Here is an 18272-nt window from a genome sequence, read left to right as displayed (position 1 = left end):
TACATGTTCCCTCATGATCAATTCCAAGGTGTAAATTATTACACTGATAAAACTAGGATAATTCACATATAAGTTACATTGATTATGATGTCTGATACAACATGTACTGTACATATTGAAGGATGATATTTTTTTTTATTTTTTTTTTACGGAAACAATGATTTTTTTTTAAATATATACTACATTAAACAACAAGGAAATTTGTTTCATAAAGCCCCGGACACCGAAAGTTTGAAGGACTGAAGTACTATGACCTAGCTATAGCTGTCCTTATATGTCTTATAGCTTTTTACCACTTTAGATTATTAAATAGGTTTGTAAATATAAATAGTTCCTGTTGTATCAGTAACACCATCCAAATATGTTTTGTGTAAGTGCTATCCACTGATAAACTAAGGGCCTGCAATCTCTATCACATAGTTGTTACATTATTTAGGCACATTAACAAGCTGAAAAAATAGCATGATTTTTGAGTGATTTCTCCATTTCTGATAGTTTCCAAGTAGATTTAATCATTAAAGGGTTTGATATAGCGATAAAAGGCACATCTATGCCCTTGCGTTTGTCTGTAAAGATAAATGTTACAGACTTTTGACCTTGTCTGTCCTCATAATAAGTCAGAGAGAGTCTATAGCATTTCACAAGGTGAAGAGTTCAAAAGAATACCTACAAATCAATAGATAATGTCAACATACAACTGAACACTGCTGCTGTAATCCTTATATATTGTAGGCTTAATGTCAGGAGATGGATGGAGGTAATTAGGTCGGGTTAGGGGAAGGCTTGACAAGGCATAGCTGACATCATCTTCGTCATTGAAGAACAATGAGTGAGGGACAGGTTCAACTCATTGAATAAAACAGTTCAAAATGTATTTCTTTTTTTATATTTTATGGCTTTTCACGCCAGTATACAGCCAGGCAAATGGGTGGAGAAAAAAGAAAGAAGGGCAACCAAGACATTATTGGTAGGAAGCAGCAGCACAACAATGTTAACAGTAGGTCAAGGTCACTTATATTTTATATAGCATTGCATCCTCTAGCTACCTGCTAGCAAAATATCAGGCTTCTGGGTCTTCATGAACTTGAGATTTAACAGTTTCCTCTGTTGATCTTGAGAAAATGTCATACATGTGAAACTTCATAGTAAATATATATATACTATATCCAAAGTACATCTTCTGGTCATACAAGTATTCTGTGACTTATGAAATCTGAGAAGATTTGTTTTTAACATATTTCAGTATCAAATTTAAAGCTAGCACACTGGTACTGGTACTGGTATTTTCATACAAAGTTTAGCTGGCGCTCTAAGATTTCTGAAGAGTATAGTGTCTCCAATATACAAAGAAACCCTTGGATTCCCAGCAATTAATTTTGGTTCAATTGATAAATATTTTAGGGTTTGTTGGGATTATCAACATCAAAACTTCTAAGAAAGGGCATGGTCCTGATAGGAAAGGGACATGACCCTTTGGAGTTTACCTATTTACTTGTGTTTGATGATATGTTATCCAGCATGTAACTGATACAGCACACACACACAGTATGAAAACAGAGCTACAGTGACTCAGTATATGTCTCGACATATATATATCAGTATAGAAGTAGGGATATGTAGGTTTCCAAGATAAAACAACTGATTAAATACTTACCCTAACTCATTATGCAGAGTCAGAAAATTATTACAGAAATATTGATTACATCACAAAGATAACTATACACATTGTGTTATACACAGTTACATGGGCACTTTTAATGTCGCATGTACAGGTAGTATATCAACAAGTCATGCTTGTGGGATACAAGTTTAACTTTGACATCAACTTCAAACAAAATAAACCTAAAACAAAAACTGTTTTCAACTGTAGTAGATAGGTTTAGTGTAACTTGACTTATAAAGATGGCCGTGGTATTACTGTAGTCCAGAGGACCAAAACCTAAACTTGTCCTATAAGATGGAGGTGGGATTACTGTAGTCGAACCTAAACCTGACATACATACATAAATGGGATTTGAACATTGTTGCCTATGGTATACTATAATTAGTAACAAGTATGTACAAATATCCTAGCTATATGTGTGCTACATCACTGTGGAGTAATGTGCCAGACTCTACCATATACATTGGATCCACCCATCACCACAACTTAAGTGTGTGTCTGGGTTAAACTTACAGCACACATCATTACAACACAGTATGTCACTATACACTTTGATTAGCTGCAAAACTTTTCAGAAAGAGGATCCATCCAATTATATTAACAAGTCCTTTTCTGTGTGAATGTTGGACTTCCTGTGTTCTTAATAAAGTGTATACATGTAAAACATGGCTGTTTCTGAGATAGAGTCAGACCATGTGAAGATTGTAAATTATAATATTCAATGAAGATTGCAATCTTCAACTTCACCATTTCTAGAAGACAATATCTAAAACTATTATCAATATTACCTGAAATCTGTGGCACAGCTTATTGTGGGAATAAAAAGTTTATGACTTACTGGCATACAACATGAGGACATAAAACATTGAGCTTCAGCAAGCTAAACATGGATAAATATCCATTCCATTACTCGGACAGGAATAGTGGTGATAAACTTCAAATGTCAACATATATGGCTCCCCATCGGCTATTTTGTTTTTACGATCACTCACAAACTGTGAAACCAAGGTACAAGAGAAACTTCAGAAATTGTCTTGAGAAATAACAATACCAAGAATTTTTAAGAATGGATATATGTCCCTTATCTGCTTTGATGGAATTGATGGGACAGTTTAATGAGGTCAAAACAGGTAACCTACCTAGGTGGGTCACTATAAGGTCATAATTTTGACCTTTTAATGTTAGTGATGTAGATTCAGAGTCAATATAACCAAAAAGTCTAATTAAGATGTTGTATATATATACAGACACATGGATTAAACAGTTGGTAACTGGACCATTAGAAAAACCCATATGCCCATCTATCCATGTACTGTACTGGGTCCATCAAATTTCTTCCATATCCTAATAACAGGTTAAAATGAAAGCTTAGAGAAAAATCTTGGTTTATCACATGAAAACACAAGAGGCTCGATGGACCTGTATCACTCACCTGATTGTAATGCAATTTTTAAGTTGATATAGGTGATTAATGTACAGATGTGAAGGTGATTTGGTGATCTAATTGTTAATACAAGTACGGTACATCTGTCATACATTTAATAATATATTCAGAATGCTCAAATTAATGTATCGTCACTTTAAAGCTGTTGAAAGACAGGTTGGCCACAATCTAAAGTAAAAATGGAATGTTTGAACACTTTATTGATTTAACTACTTCATTCAAATATAATTTTAACACCTAATATTCATGAAGTGATTTTGTAGCACTTAATCCAAGCAAACCAGTAGCCCAATATCATGGCCCTCTAAGCACTTTGCTTATTCACAAAATCAATTAAAGGCCAAAGTGACCGATAAATTTCATGGTTTGAGATCATATTGATCTATTAGTAACAGTGACCTCAATTTTGACACAAGCACCCACTAGTACAAGTGATGATAGTTGTGAGTAAATGATTAAGGAAGTTAACTCTTTACGTACTCATTCAAATTTCGCGGTCGCTACCGGAAGTGAATGCTGGGTAGGTCCTTTGTGTATTGGAGCATATGGCTATCACATCAGACGTCGATAAAACAACCTTTTACTGATCTTTTACTGTTGTATAATGCTTAATATTAAATGAAGTTTATCATATGGAACAAGTACTGAGTACGGAAACTCTTTTACCCAATTTTTCCTTTAAAATACGGCGAAATCACCAGGCAGAATCGCGGGAAATGACATGTTGATCGGCACATGTGTCACACGTGCGCAAGAAATCACGCAGCCAAAACATCGTTTTTTCGGTGTGTAAAAATATTTTACGTATTTCTTACTTATTTTGATGATAAACGTTACTCAATTATATATATATTATCGTTTTTAATTGTTTTATTGTGTTTAAAACCTCAACAATCTCGCAGAAAACGAAAGTAAATTTGAGGCCGCCATTTTGTAGCTATGTAAACAACTCGGCATGAACTGGCGGAATTCTTTGAAATAGACAATCTTAACGAATGAATATGCTTCTGGTACGTAAAATATACCATCAATACAATATTTACATTGCTTTTTATTTCTTAAAAACATCATTTCCGTGTCAATTCCTTCGTATGACTATGCTAAACCAGCAAGTAATATCAACATCTTTCGCGATATTTTACGACGATTTGAGTCGTCACAAAGGATGGAAGGCATGTTAATTGTGACGTGTGTAGTCGTCATGAAGGATACAGGAGCACATTTTTGTGACGTCTGTAGTCGTCGTGAGTACGGAAAGAGTTAATAGAGCAAAGACATCAAATATCTATTTATAGTAAGTGACCTCAATTTTGACCGCATGTTGTTAAAATGATTGTGAGTTAATAATTACAGTCATATATTCATTCCCCACAAAAAATTATAATAGATTAGTTGAATTTCCTGTGATAAAGATATTTTATTACATATGTTCCAACAATGCTAAGTCACTGTCTACATATAACCCACACACATCAAAGATAGCTGGGAGTAACCTCAAACATATAGCACTGGATTACATACACATCAAGATTAGGGACTGTATATATTATACAGTACATGTTGATATACAGAGGGACTTCAGTCAGAATCAGGTGTACAGTATCAGTTTGTGATCATCAATAATTCAGATGAGCAAGGAACATTATATCACTGCCTGTGGTCAATCAGGGCGGTGCTATGTAGATCTACACACGAGAACCTTTTTACAATAAATAATGTTTATTACTTTGATAGTACACAACTGTCAGCGTTTTTCATCCTGTTCATGTATTTTGGTCAGCACTTTACAACAGTCTAGGTTTTTACCCCCCCCCCCCCCCCCCCCCCCCCCCCCTCCCCCCTCCCCTTCATTGAAATCGTCGTAATTGTGTAAATCTTTAAGACTGGTCTTTTTCGATATCCAGAGTTCTCAGTACATATGTTTTTCATTTTCCCATCATTTCATACTTTTACTGCCCAAAAAAATCCAAATTCCTGTCTTGTTGCAGTTTCACAAAGTGCAAAAAAGTGCCAGGAAAACTTGTGCACATCTTAGAATATGATGGTATACACGTTTACAATTTAGCATACATATCTTTGACAGTGTATACAAAGTGAGCCAGATCTATCTTGTAAAACTGAGATGTTTCTTACATACAAACAATATTAGAAGACAGATGTTTATATATCTATTTTTATTTTGGCTTTCTGCCATAACAACTAATGTACAAATATTGGATACAGGATACCTGACCAATCTTCTCGGAACTGATAAAGTCTTACCAAGGATCTGATATAGCCTTACCTACATCCACCCAACATTCATCCCTACGCCTTCTACAAAAGTGACCCCCACTGCTTTGGACATGAATTAGGAGCACTAAAAATATTGATATATGGATAAATAAACTTGAAATGGCAATCAAGAGAAAAAATGGGAATTTTCTAAACATTTTAGATATAGCTAAATACTTCTCTTTCCTAACACTCAATTAACATCTACATCATTCTCTGTTATACTCGAAAGTCCAGTGTTCGGAATCACATGTATTATATTTTCCTTCACCCCCTCTGAATAAATCATGATCTCCTCTCAATTCTCAGTCATCATCCCAAAGCACCAAATAGCTACCAACAATCACTGAAGGTCATAGGTCAGGTGTCTACCTACTCCAACTCATTAAATGGTTTGTGTACCAAGTTCAGAAAAATTTCTAAAAACACCTGGAGCCAATAAGTAAAATATTTTGGCAACAGTTTTATGGGGGAGGGGGCCTGTTGGGGAAAATTGCCTGTATCTGCCAGCCAGCTGTTAAGTCTACAAGACATTTGCTGGAGATCAGTACTTGGGTAATTATTGCAGACAGATTTCTTTATTATCAACTAGTGATCATGAGATTGTTGATTATACAGACCTTCAAAGTACTTTCGCCATGACAGCTGTGGCATGTACATATATAGGTTCAACTCTTCAGGACTCATTAAGGGGTGCCAAACAAATTCAGAAAAAAGAACACATGGAATGTGGACATTTACTTCTGTTAAATTTTTTATGTCACAACAATGATTCAATTCCCCATAGGCCCACCCTTTGTACAAACACCGAGAGTACAACCAGTATTTTCTGCAGATACACATACATGAAACTGGAAATCTACCACCAAATTATTTTTAAAGCCACTAACTTAATATTCAGCCCGATACTCAAGTTATTGTCTGTCCCTATACAACACCTGTATCCTTTATATTCACTCTGTACACCTTGTAGCTTAAGGAAATATATATGGCAGCCATAGATTCCAACTCGTGATGCACCATATCTAAACTATTGACGTAAGGAAGATGATAGTAAAGATAGGTAGACAGCTTATGCATGGAGTCTATGAAGTGTATTTTCTTGACTTTTGTTGATGGCTGAATGTATTACTTATAAGGTTAATTATTTTACCTGAAGCTAAAGGTCATCTGAAGTAATTCAGATTCTGGGAACCACCAGACAAAAACGGTGACAGAATATATAGGGAAATCATCATTCATAGGATTAAACAAGAAAAATCTTTAAAAAAGATAAACGGCATAGTTTTACTGCAGGTGGTTTAATGTTAAACTGCTGGTGAAATAAATTAACGAACTAATTAATAAATGCGCAGTTTCAGCACGGATAACACAATTATATCAGTTTGAATCATTTTTGTTGATAATAAGACTGCATTTGAATCAGGAAAATGATTTTATTAGTGTGTCATTTGAATAGATACATCCACTTATTCAGCTTGCATTCAATCTTAATTTTGTTTGGTCTTTGACTGCATATCTGCATTTTGCATTTACCGCTACATTGACCAATCACATACTTCAGCTTGACCAGTAATGCCACCTTTCGCGTCATATCCGGGGTCAAAAGAAAAGTATATGGCTATGCCGAAAAAAGTTGTATTGATAAACATTTAAGGTCAGTGTCTTATATAAATCCTACTCAGTGTATATCTTAAGCCTGGTGTAAACAAGTAGAAGAGACTCTAGGTCTATAATCAGGTAATGTCCTAACAGTTCCATACATTGGTCCACAGTGGTCCCCAGTCCTGACTCAGTGCCTGGGCTCACATGTACACCACCAAGAAGTAAGACTCCTGACGATGGGTAGGAGAATAACCTAACAGTGGTCCCCAGTCCTGACTGAGTGCCTGGGCTCACATGTACACCACCAAGAAGTAAGACTCCTGACGATGGGTAGGAGAATAACCTAACAGTGGTCCCCAGTCCTGACTGAGTGTCTGGGCTCACACCACCAAGAAGTCAGACTCCATATGATGATGGGTAGGAGAATTAGCTAACAGTGGTCCCCAGTCCTGACTGAGTGTCTCGGCTCACACCACCAAGAAGTCAGACTCCATATGATGATGGGTAGGAGAATTAGCTAACAGTGGTCCCCAGTCCTGACTGTGTGTCGGCTCACACCACCAAGAAGTCAGACTCGAGATGATGATGGGTAGGAGAATTAGCTAACAGTGGTCCCCAGTCCTGACTGTGTGTCTCGGCTCACACCACTAAGAAGTCAGACTGTGTCTCGGCTCACACCACCAAGAAGTCGGACTTCAGATGATGATGGGTAGGAGAATTAGCTAACAGTGGTCCCCAGTCCTGACTGTGTGTCTCGGCTCACACCACCAAGAAGTCAGACTGTGTGTCGGCTCACACCACCAAGAAGTCAGACTCCATATGATGATGGGTAGGAGAATTAGCTAACAGTGGTCCCAAGTCCTGACTGTGTCTCGGCTCACACCACTAAGAAATCAGACTGTGACGTGTCGGCTCACACCACTAAGAAGTCAGACTGTGTGTCTCGGCTCACACCACTAAGAAGTCAGACTGTGTGTCTCGGCTCACACCACTAAGAAGTCAGACTGTGTGTCTCGGCTCACACCACTAAGAAGTCAGACTCCATATGATGATGGGTAGGAGAATTAGCTAACAGTGGTCCCAAGTCCTGACTGTGTCTCGGCTCACACCACTAAGAAATCAGACTGTGACGTGTCGGCTCACACCACTAAGAAGTCAGACTGTGTGTCTCGGCTCACACCACTAATTATATAAGAAGTCAGACTGTGTGTCTCGGCTCACACCACTAAGAAATCAGACTGTGACGTGTCGGCTCACACCACTAAGAAGTCAGACTGTGTGTCTCAGCTCACACCACTAAGAAGTCAGACTGTGTCTCGGCTCACACCACTAAGAAGTCAGACTGTGTGTCGGCTCACACCACCAAGAAGTCAGACTCCTGATGATGATGGGTAGGAAGAATTACCTTCAACCAAGGTCAAGGGCAAAGAGATCTGCAGAGCAGTCAACTTCAGATATATCTTGGCACACACAATTGTATTATGTTTGATAGAGTAAAGATCCAAGACTCCAGAGAATTTTGCCTTTTCTCAAGCTTCTTTCCTCATTAATTATGTAGTCATGCCTAGAAAAAGATGTTAATGTTGCAATGTTGTGTACATTAGGTATATTGACTTGTTACTTGGCATTGCTAAGTAACAGAATACATATAATTTTTACAAACTGTGTAACACTATGATGTCACTACAATTATGTAGATCCATTACTTCATTTTGAAGATTGACCATTTCATTTTCATCACATTCTGGCATTGAAGATGCAAAAGTTGAAATGCCCCAATAGTACAAAAAAAATATATTTGTGATACTGTGACAGAATTATTTCATTGCTTGGAAGAAAGATAACTGAATGGGGTGGTCATGCTAATCTTAAAACATCGGAAGGTTAGAGAAATTCCATCACTTTCAAAACTCTCAACACACTACCGGCAATTGTTATTTAATTAATGAATTGATCATTGATTTATATTTATTGAATCCAGATCTAAACAGTCGCAACCAATTGACAGTTTGATGTATTGTTACACCATTATTATGGATATATATATATATTTTCTGGAGCAGTTTTGGAGGTTATTATAAAAAGAAACAAGATTCACAAGCTGTCATGCCAATACAAGGACTGTACAAATATACACCCCCCACAACCTCATGATATTGGTACCTTGCACACACTTATGGTATCCAAACCTCACTGGGATACTGTTGCTGTATATTGCCTGTTATGACATAACACGATGCTGTACAACTCTCGCTGTAACAGGAGAATCTAAGCCCTCTATACATTACTGTCTGCCCAGGGAACCAGACACATAACCCACCAGTAGCAATATCACTATGGCAAATAATATATATAATTAGTTGGCCATCAGTAGTGCCTGCTAGTTATGCTGATACAGACCAATTCTCTGCCAAAATCACCACTAATCTTTACTAAAATGCAACTGAAGATTTTGTTTTCTGATGTTTTTTCCTGTTTGCCCAGTTTTCATTCTTTCTTCATTTCACACCACAGACACAGGACTACATGTCTGTTATATCATATAGCCTGCTGCCTCATTTGTATGTTGATTCTGACTGAGCGAAGTCAAACACAGTCCAGTTGGAATGACTGCATTATTACAATGACATTAAAGACCTATCAGCCACTTCAATACTCCAACAGCTATATAACACACAATCGGTTTGTGTTGGTTTTCTACGACAGCATCACAGAGAACATTAGGTTTTCAACATCCAAGTTATCTGATACCAATGTCTATAACCATTTTGCTATTGATAGTTACAACTAACATAATGCCATTTTTTCATTAATTAAGTCCACACACATAATGTTCCCCTACAGAACCTATGTTTACCGTAGTTTATACCATTAGAGTATTTTTATTGTATGTACCATAGTTTATTCCACTGGAGTATATCTTTATTGTACGATTCTGTGATATATTGATTTTCTATTTCAGTGACCTTACCCTTGCTGACAGTGTGTTGCCTGTCTGGCATTTGTTGCTGGTTCACCAGTATCATTGAAAACACTTCATCAATACTTAACGTAATATAAAATGGCGCGTGAAAGCACATTTTACCTTATTATATAATGAAGTACACCGAACCCTTTTATATATGATCAACATCAGGAAATCTGTGTAAACTTTTTGCTCATGACATTCAGCTTGATGATTTTTTTTTATATAAATATTCGAATTAATTAGAATAGTGAAAACTTCTTGAAAAAGTAGTGAATATTTGATGATCATATGTCCCTGCCCCTCCTTGGAGCTAAAAGCAATAAATTTGGCTTAAGATGTTAGAACAAGGAAATTTTCAATTTCTTCTTTCTTAAATCAATAGCATCAATTTGGAATGCAATACAGTATTTATTTTTAAATTTATAAACAAGAATGTCCACAGGGTATATAGCCTTCATGTAATGCAAAAAATATATTTGTCATAAAACATTGCGAGACATTTCTTCATTAATCATTGTTGTAGACATACACACACTAATTAAGGTTACTGGCCTACGTACAATGGTAAACCAAATATGACCTCAAGTCTCACAATGCCATCACAATGTTCATCACATCTTCATTACAAGTTGTAGACTTAAATTCCCATCTATGTAAATTTTAAATATGACATGGTTGAATTGGCCACACAAGCCTTTAATATGTACTACAAATTTATCATTCACCCAAGCATGCTATACAGTCAAATATCAGGTTTGAATGAAGCTCAAGGTCATTAATTTTAACAATTTTTTTTTGCCTTTCACCCCAGTATCAGGTCTCTGGGCTTCTAGCATAATCATTTCAAGATTTTAGCATATCTGACCCCTGTGACCTCAAATGAAAGTCAAGTTCATTCATTCATTTGAACAATTCTGATAGCCCTAGCCTTCACCCATGCACACTACATGCCCAATGTCAGGTCTCTGGACCGCTTGCTTAATGAGAAATAATTGAGAAATTATGTGAAAACCATGTCCTTGTATGATCAGACCACTTAATAGGGTTTTAAATCTTTAAAACAAGTAGGATGATTTGAAGACTGTCCTTGGAAGATGGGCAACTCCATAAGGGTTTTACATCCCCACAACAGACAAGATGATGTGAAGACTGTGACCTTGGATGATGGGGCCACTCAAAGGACATTTACCATCATATATACTGTAGTGTCATAACCTGGGCATATACATTCCACCTGGCCATATTATACCAACAACTAGCTAACCAGTCTTTACAGCCAGCTCAACAAGAATCTAACATTAAACCTAAGACAGCTCAACAAGAATCTATGGCCCTGCTAGACAATTCTATAATTACATAACCTAAGCCAGTTCAGTGCTGCCCATCTACAAATCTGAAATTGAAATATTCACCATTTTGTTTTTTTGGTTCAGGTTAAATTATAAAGATCGATCACCATATCTGGCTGTTAAGGTTTAACCAGTCTGCCTGATAAATATGTTAATCAACATTCACTGTGCATAAATCCCTAGTACACTGTAACAATATGAATTTACAAACAGAACAGACTGTCACTCCAATTCCATTAGACCATTGCATAAACACAGATTCTTATGCAAATGTTTCTCCTAACTTCTGCCTTCCATTGACTGCAGTATATAATGCTGTAAATACCCCCTAACAGTGAAGGCATTTATTATATTATAGTAGATGTAGGACTAAATTAACTATCTAATCAATGTAGGGACCAAAATACATACCATGAGCTATAGCTGGTGATTAGTTTTCTTAAAAACTCCTTTAAAATCAATAAACTTAAATTCAATACAAATCAAGATGAATAAAGATACACCACATCTGACTCCTGTTCATCCTGAAAACTTCTGACATGCATACACACTGTAGATGTGGGTTAATAAACATAGGATCTAGTTTCTTACACACCAAATGTTCCAGATAAAAGCTGATGACATCATAATATAAACTGCTCCCAGGAGAAAAATCTATAATTCTGACAGAACAGGAAAAGGTTCCAACATTTAATGTTCCATCAGAAACATCTTGCTTTACTGAGAGAGTATCTATCTGACTAACTGTTCAAGATTGAAGAACAAACAGTGCACTTACAAGTCTTGTAAAACAAAAAACAAGTTTGGCTCATTCCAAATTTGTTGATACTGCATGTAATTCAGTATTGTTTCTGTTCCCCATCTTCAACAGACCAAGATAACAATCCACAAATTTTGCATGTATGTACCATTTTCAGACACGAGTCACGAATTACATGTGTATAAATCGTGTACTTTACAACTACATGAGTAACTGATATAGTTGTTGGGGTCGTTCTTCACTATATACCTCGACTCTTTGTCAAATTATTAAGACAATGTTCCTCATTGTAGAGATACAAACATGAAACAATATCTTTATTTTGTTACATTACCCTGACTTCTCAGTCTAGCTGCTCATCGTTTTTTTGTATACACCAGTTTTCTATGTTATACAGGTCCAATAAGATATGTTCAAGCTAGTTTTATCATCCTAAGGTCCAATAAGATAAGTTCAAGCTAGTTTGATCATCCTAAGGTCCAATAAGATATGTTCAAGCTAGCTTGATCATCCTAAGGTCCAATAAGATATGTTCAAGCTAGTTTGATCACCCTAAGGTCCAATAAGATATGTTCAAGCTAGTATGATCATCCTTAGGTCCAAAAAGATAAGTTCAAGCTAATTTGATCATCCTAAGGTCCAATAAGATATGTTCAAGCTAGTTTGATCATCCTAAGGTCCAATAAGATATGTTCAAGCTAGTTTGATCATCCTAAGGTCCAATAAGATATGTTAAAGCTAGTTTGATCATCCTAAGGTCCAATAAGATTTGTTAAAGCTAGTTTGATCATCCTAAGGTCCAATAAGATATGTTCAAGCTAGTTTGATCATCCTAAGGTCCAATAAGATATGTTAAAGCTAGTTTGATCATCCTAAGGTCCAGCAAGATATGTTAAAGCTAGTTTGATCATCCTAAGGTCCAATAAGATTTGTTAAAGCTAGTTTGATCATCCTAAGGTCCAATAAGATATGTTCAAGCTAGTTTTATCATCCTAAGGTCCAATAAGATATGTTCAAGCTAGTTTGATCATCCTAAGGTCCAATAAGATATGTTAAAGCTAGTTTGATCATCCTAAGGTCCAGCAAGATATGTTAAAGCTAGTTTGATCATCCTATTATAGGTCCAATAAGATAAGTTCAAGCTAGTTTGATCATCCTAAGGTCCAATAAGATATGTTAAAGCTAGTTTGATCATCCTAAGGTCCAAGAAGATATGTTCAAGCTAGTTTGATCATCCTAAGGTCCAATAAGATATGTTCAAGCTAGTTTGATCATCCTAAGGTCCAATAAGATTTGTTAAAGCTAGTTTGATCATCCTAAGGTCCAATAAGATATGTTCAAGCTAGTTTGATCATCCTTAGGTCCAATAAGATATGTTCAAGCTAGCTTGATCATCCTAAGGTCCAATAAGATAAGTTCAAGCTAGTTTGATCATCCTAAGGTCCAATAAGATATGTTCAAGCTAATTTGATCATCCTTAGGTCCAATAAGATATGTTCAAGCTAGCTTGATCATCCTAAGGTCCAATAAGATAAGTTCAAGCTAGCTTGATCATCCTTAGGTCCAATAAGATATGTTCAAGCTAGCTTGATCATCCTAAGGTCCAATAAGATAAGTTCAAGCTAGTTTGATCATCCTAAGGTCCAATAAGATAAGTTCAAGCTAGTTTGATCATCCTAAGGTCCAATAAGATAAGTTCAAGCTAGCTTGATCATCCTAAGGTCCAATAAGATAAGTTCAAGCTAGTTTGATCATCCTATTATAGGTCCAATAAGATATGTTCAAGCTAGTTTGATCATCCTAAGGTTCAATAATTAAGATATGTTCAAGCTAGTTTGATAATCCTAAGGATTTCCTATAAACAATATGTTTTCATCCAGAATCACTTTCTATTATTAATTCTGATCTAAAGGAGCTGGTTTTCATTTGGGCTTTTGACCATTGGTCACATCTGAAACTGCCTTAACAGGGCTTTTTCTCAGTGGTTTGACTCATTTTGGGAAGAAAATTGGTGAATTGGGAAAGATTTTTTCAGGAGTAAACTGCAAATTTTGGGAATTAGGCTTAAATATAAAATAGTTTCAATTGGGAATGGGGCCCATTAACGGCCCCCAAAAGCCCCCAGAAAAAGGCCTGCTTAAATTTGGACCAATAGCTAGGCAGCTTCAGATTAGTTAATTGCACATACCATAGTTGTATCCATGTATTAAAATTGTCTAAATTTGATAGAGTAAAGCAATTTCTTCACTGAATTTACCAATTTGGCTGTTATTTCAGGTGGCTGCCACTTCAGGACTTTCATTTGTCATTTCATCCAAAACCATAACATTTATTTTTGTCTGAAAAGCTAAACCACCAGTCGGACTTCTAAATATGCATTTCATGCAATTCAGTCATTTCTCAGTTTACCATCCAAACACATTGGCTGCAGTCTATAAGCCTTTATCTCTGTAACTGATAAATCACCATACTGAAGCAATGCCAAATTGTTTCATCTTTGGCGATGTGGGTCACATGGCACACGACAAACAGAGAACTCCCCTCAGTAAAACTCAAGGTAATCAAGTAGAGGTAATATAAGGACACTTCCAACTGCCTGTAATTAAACCCTATGGCCTGATGAGGATCTTTATCAGAGCTACTGCCATGAACAGTTACTGTACCTACTGTGGTATTGATGAAATACATTAATAATACTGAAATAGCTGGATTTATTGGCATAGACATAAAAGGTGTATACGTATGAGGAAATATTCCCAAAATACTGCTTCAGTAATCATTACTTAAAAACATTTTACCCATGCATAATGAATGGTAGATATCTTAAAACCATTTTTCTGTTATTCTATTTTTCACATTTGATGGCTTCACTTTTAATGCAGAATTTTATTAAAAAATGTCTTTTGTATAGGAATTTCAAATAAATTGAATTTGATGTGGCCTTTGGCTTATCTTCATTGTTTTATTCCAAAGTAGAGACATCAATGATCTTTAAATTATATTGGCATTTCTTAGACCTAATGTTGTTTTTTTTTTAAATTTGTATCCAACATCCCAACCTGTATCTTACTTTTTGCCTTTTACACACTTCTAGTTCTTCTTCCATAATAGATGTTCATGACCGCCAACACTGACAGTTTGGACGAACAGCGCATCCCCTTCGACAACATACTGTACTCATTCTACACCCACAATGATAATTGGCAGGTTACAGAGCTAGCTCTACTCCAAACTCTAATTCATTAGATCCAGTATATTGACCTTTCTGTTTATACTGCAGAAAACAACAGAAACAAACAAATAATAAGTATTGAATAGTACTTTTCAATAAAACAAAGAATAATCATTAATTCTCTCACACCTCACCATGTTGGAAAAAGTTTGCCCATGTAAGATCGCTATGTAAGAAAAAGACTCTTTCATTATGTATGTATGTAATATAGATACACCACCCTTGACAAGCCGCAGGTTTCACCACATTTTGTTACCCCTCGGGTGGAATATCCCTACTCTACACACACATATGAAAGAGTCTTATAATCTGATGGCTATGTGATATTCTCTCACTGTAAACATACAGTAGTGTGTACCTGCCGACCTACAGAATCCAATGTGAAGTTGAAGTCAGTGATCTCTGCTTGTCTCAAATTCATTAATATTGTGTCCTCTATGACCATCACCCATGATTCTGTATTATAATTGATATGATAATCAACGAAAACCTTAAACTTTCTCGGAGTAATGCGCACAATGCAACATCCTATAAAAAAATCATTATTCAATTATAAGCATCTATGGAATAAACTTTGAAAACAAGAGATGGGCTTGCTTGACAATAGAGTATTATAGTTCTTATATCGCAATATTATATTAAAGAAATGCAATAGACATTAGTTAATTCAATGCTGGATCAATTTCTTATCGACCTATTAGTGCTGCAACAGTAATCCGTGGGGTGATATATCACAGTGTTAATATAGTATATTTTGTTTTTTGGGAAATAAATGTGCTGTGAGACATGTATATATATATCGCGATACATATTGTATTGTGAGAGAAGCGTATCGTTGCAGCACTACAACCTATAATATATGCTACCAATGCGGCCATATACAGGTATCTTCCATAATCATCAAGAAGCCATTTGCCTATATAGCCAAGGCTAACATTTATCATGAGCAAGCAAGCACTTTCAAAAAGAAAGCACTGTATGAAGTCTGAGTTTGATTGGCCCAAAGGAAGCTCATGTATCTACAAGGAAACTTGATTTTCTATTTATAGTAACAGTGACCTTGACATTTGACCTTTAAATCTGTAAATCAGTATGGAAGTACTGAAAGAAGTTTGAGTTAAATTGGCCAAAGCAAACTCTAGATTCTGCAGGGAAGGTGATTTTAACTATATTTATAATATAAGTAACAGTGACCTTGACCTTTGAATTTTGATTCTTAAAAGCAATTATAAGTAGGCTCTCTAAACAAGGAAGCACTGAATGAAGTTAGAGCTACATCTGCCTAAGAAAATGCAAGTTATTGCTTGAAAACTGATTTTCTGTTTTAGGTCAGTGATCTCGACCTTAAACGCTGAAAAGCAATCCCAAGCAATTAGCATTTTAAGAAGAAGCATTGTATGAAGTATTAGTATGATTGGCAAATGCATACTTAAGTTATTGCATGGAAACTGATTGTCTATGTTAAGCAAGTAACCTTGACCTTTGATGCAAAAAAGCAATCCTGCACAAGCACTTTCAATAAGAAAGCACTGTATGAAGTTTGATTGGCCCGAGGAAACTTAAGTAATTGCTTGAAAATAAAAGTGCTGATGGACAGACTGACAGGGTGATTACTATACGGGGCCCTAATTACATTTTATCAATACTTCCCCAATAAATATATAGAAGAAACAGTATTGCTTTGCAGTCAATATTGCAAATAATTATGAATAATGTTGAATTGAACCTCACATCATTACACAGATGATGTTTGCAATCACACATTATATGTGGTGAAAAAAGTAAAAAAAATCATGCAAGCATACTAATCTTGTTTCTGCCCGGTAGTACACACAACAACAACAAGCTAACTGTTATGCTTAAAGCTTAAAGAATTAAGTCAATATTATGCCAAGGTTGTCAAATCTGGACACATGTTTTGATGGAAGCTAATATTATAAATCGTATACACCTATACACACGTTGACCTTACATAGCCCTGAGGAGATGACTACTGAACTTAAAATTCGGTCAATTATCATAACTACTACAAGATCACGGACTTTTACCTTTGGATAAGGTCCATTGACCTTTTGTAAGTACTGTATGTAATTCAGGCAGAATGGTTTGAGGAAGTACCATTCTCAGTGTTATTCAACTACATTAAACACACCCCAATAATTGCACACATCTGATTCTAAATTTAGATTAGCCACAGGGGCCAAGGTGTGAAGTACAATCCAGTAAAGTATCGGCCCTTATCTACTATATATAAAATGTACTAAATTATCTCCCCTAGTCAAACATTTCTAATTTTAGTATTCTTGAGTGGAGGTAGAGGTGGGGAGAGGTGAGGGTGGCAGTCTTCACCTAACACATATATATAATGCTTCAGTTTTAGCATCTTGTCTATGAATAAATGAAATTATTATATTTACAGATTGTCCAAGTTTTCTGACATCATATACCAACACATCTATCGTGGACTTGATATACAATAGCTACATGTTTGCTGTGGCCAGATGGCTGTGGTATCTGGCCACAGCTGATTAAAATCCTTATCAATCAGAAATGGACAGGTAGATAAAATGGTCAGTAAGTGTGGGGCACTTACCTGTGTGTGAGGTATGATTAGAATGTGTAGGCTGGGCCTATCTCGTATATAAACATACACACACCTGAAGTGTCAGTGTTTGACAGGATCTTGTCCATTAGATTAAGGATCAGCTCAGTAGATAACCTATATCTGGACAGAACAACAAACACAAGGGTTCCTTTCTCCCAGACCTTCTGTTATAACAGGGTACAGGTAACCTACATACAGGTACAAACACCAGAGCGATTGTTTTCTGGCTGTAACCTATATAACCCTATTAAATTTGACATCTGTGGTTGACATTTTAGTCACCAGCATTTACAGGTAGCAAAATTCATGATCAACTTGCCTGGTATAGAGCTAGTACATATATTATACATATCAGTGAAATTTTTGATGACA

At 36.0% G+C, this 18272-nt stretch overlaps 1 protein-coding gene across 23 annotated transcripts in view; it reads right to left on the bottom strand.

The window, feature by feature from the left end:
* LOC117315791 (LIM zinc-binding domain-containing Nebulette-like) overlaps positions 1-18272 on the bottom strand; it is a 78340-nt gene that overhangs the window by 40259 nt on the left and 19809 nt on the right. The gene's annotated exons all lie outside the window — the stretch shown is intronic.

Source organism: Pecten maximus, chromosome 2 (assembly GCF_902652985.1).
Source record: "Pecten maximus chromosome 2, xPecMax1.1, whole genome shotgun sequence".
NCBI classification, from domain to species: domain Eukaryota; kingdom Metazoa; phylum Mollusca; class Bivalvia; order Pectinida; family Pectinidae; genus Pecten; species Pecten maximus.
This window is presented reverse-complemented; position numbering and strand designations above follow the sequence as displayed.